Below are 2,737 nucleotides of genomic sequence, written 5' to 3'. Positions count from 1 at the left end.
TGTGGGGGCCTCAGATCACTTATGTCGACAAAAATCTAGCAGTTAGCACCACATAAATTTCACCCAAATTGCGCCTATGGCTTTAAAGTTTAAGGTGTTGATTGGTAAACTAAAGTAAAACGTTAAAGGCTTACGATAAGTTTAAATTACTCAGAACCATCGGAAAAATATTCTGCTATAGAATGCGATTAAAAGCAAAACAATTTCAAAAACAGTAAAAAAAAATAACCATCTATGTAATTTTTAAATTTTTTAGTAAAAAGTAAAAAAATAGATTGGCAACAGATTGGTAGCAATAATTTTCTGTACGCTAGTTGTACATCTTAAGCTCGCTACTACTTGAAAGCACTACAGGCCATGGTGACCCTTGGCTTTCAAAACAATTCTTCTCCACTCTTCCCTATCTTTAGCAATACTTCTCGAGTTCCTTACACCCATCTATTGTAGGTCTTTTTTTAATTCGTCTATCTATCTACTCCTTGGTCGTCCTTGTCTTCTGGTTCCTTCCATTCTTGCCAACATTACGCGTTTGGGTATTTTTTCCTCATCCATTCTTTTCACATGGCACAACCTTCTGATCCTGCCTGACTTTATAAATTTGACTATGTTTTCGTCTTCTCAAATCCGCTCTATTTCATTTGTTGTTCCGTATCCTCCATCTTCCCTCTTCATGTACTAAACAAATAAATAAATTTGCTGCCCATGTTTGTAGTTCCGCCGAACTGAAGACTGCATAAAGTACAGCCACCACAATACATATTATCGCCATCATGATACCAGTATCGACTTCGTTGATTATCTATGTTTAAATATGATAAAACACTTAATTTGATAACAATAAAATGTACATTTTTTTATTTTATTACCCAAATTGTACTATAAGTCCTATTTGAGACAGTGTCCCACAAATACTCAGAATAATAATATGTGATCGTTAGGAAACTATACAATAAGCTACCATATTTTGGCACAATATCTAAATCGCTCCTAATGAAATACATTATTTCATATGTGATTATTGTCCTGATATTGGTATTCAAGTGCTCGGCACCAAGATTTAAATGTAAGTATACCACTAAATATAGTTCGTTACATCTTATACGTTTATAAGATGAATATGTTTGGAGGAAAATCAAAATAAAATCTTGGATATATCCATCATTGTGACCTTGCATCAACCAGTAAATATTATTGGAACGTGACGTATTGTCTGTTTATTCAGTGGGACCCAATATGTCCAAGTCGTGTCGATTGACGCATCCACCACGGCCTGGGAAAATAATATGCACATAATTTTATTTTATGTGAAATCACATTTCACAATAAAGAGTATTATTTTTACCAATGTCGTTCCTATACAAAATTGTAAGAAACAATGCATGTGAACATCTATGTTATATATATGTAACCGGAAAATATGAAAATTCAGGAATTGTCGGTATATCCTAGTCATTGTTGACAATGACTGGAAAGGTTAGGCAATGTTGGATATTTCGTAGTTTTATCAACATTTCCGTATAATATTAGGTAATGTTATAAATCCGAATTGAAACAAATATCAACACCACGCTTTATCGGTGATTGATTTGATTATGGATTATAGCTATCTATATTATTACCTATACTATAATATACAATTATATAATATGGTAAACCCTGTTTTAAGTAATCGTTTTTTATTGCATATAACTTATAATAAAATTGATAAATGAAAAATAATCGCACTATAAGCTAGTATCGTTATGGAATATGGACACATCCCGAAAGTGACTGTACAGTACTGTCTGTGCATTGAAGTAGTGAATAGCAACGTGTAATAATATAACAATAACATTGTGTTTAATAATCTATTTAAAAATATTTTTTGGGGCGCAATTTTTTAGTTTTTCATAATTTCATAATTATGTTTACCTAAATTTATATTTTATATTAATTTTTTTTCGTATACAACTTGTATGAAACTGGAGAATGGCTCACGTAGTCACGTCGCAGTAACGTTTTAATATATAAGCTATAATAACTTTTCCGTTTAAGTTTAATCCTGCGACCGGAGTACGCCGCCACCGCTAGAGCCTAGAGATTCGACATAAACACTCGACGAGGCAGTTGCCGGCGTTGCCTATGTTAATACATGGGAGTTGGTATACGGGTGTGCGGCGTAAACACATACAATATTGTGAATGGCGCATGTGCAAAACGCCAGCCAAGGCAGTCAAATATACTACCTCGTGCCGCCGGGTACATTGTATATAGCCGCTCTACTAGCTAGGTGGGAGACAGCTCGCACAGTGCTTACTGGAATCGGCGCAACCCATTTGCGCCCGAACCCATTTATCGTAGCCCATTTGCGCCCCTAATCATAGCCCATATGCGCCCGATTCAGATCAGGTGAAAATCGTGCAACGTTGCCATTTATTGAGTATATTGGCGTGTAACTATAAAATCTAAAATAATATTTGATCGTTTCCCAAGCTAATCGAAAGCAATATCCAAATCGATAAAGATAATAATATTTTGTCGTTAGTCGTGCTAATCGAAATTGTAAAATCCCAATCGATAAAGATTATATTATATAAAAATGCATTTATCAGTTGTATTTTATGCGTCAGTTGCATCAGTACATGAATAGTGAGTACTACTATAATGGAATTTTATATAACTATTTCAAGTAAACAAAAACTTTGTTTAGTTTTTCGTTATTTTAAATATCACGTGAGTAGAACCCTTTGTTTCTGGA

Source organism: Acyrthosiphon pisum, unplaced genomic scaffold, assembly GCF_005508785.2.
Source record: "Acyrthosiphon pisum isolate AL4f unplaced genomic scaffold, pea_aphid_22Mar2018_4r6ur Scaffold_3;HRSCAF=17, whole genome shotgun sequence".
In the NCBI taxonomy this organism is placed as follows: domain Eukaryota; kingdom Metazoa; phylum Arthropoda; class Insecta; order Hemiptera; family Aphididae; genus Acyrthosiphon; species Acyrthosiphon pisum.
Note: the sequence above shows the minus strand (reverse complement) of the source record.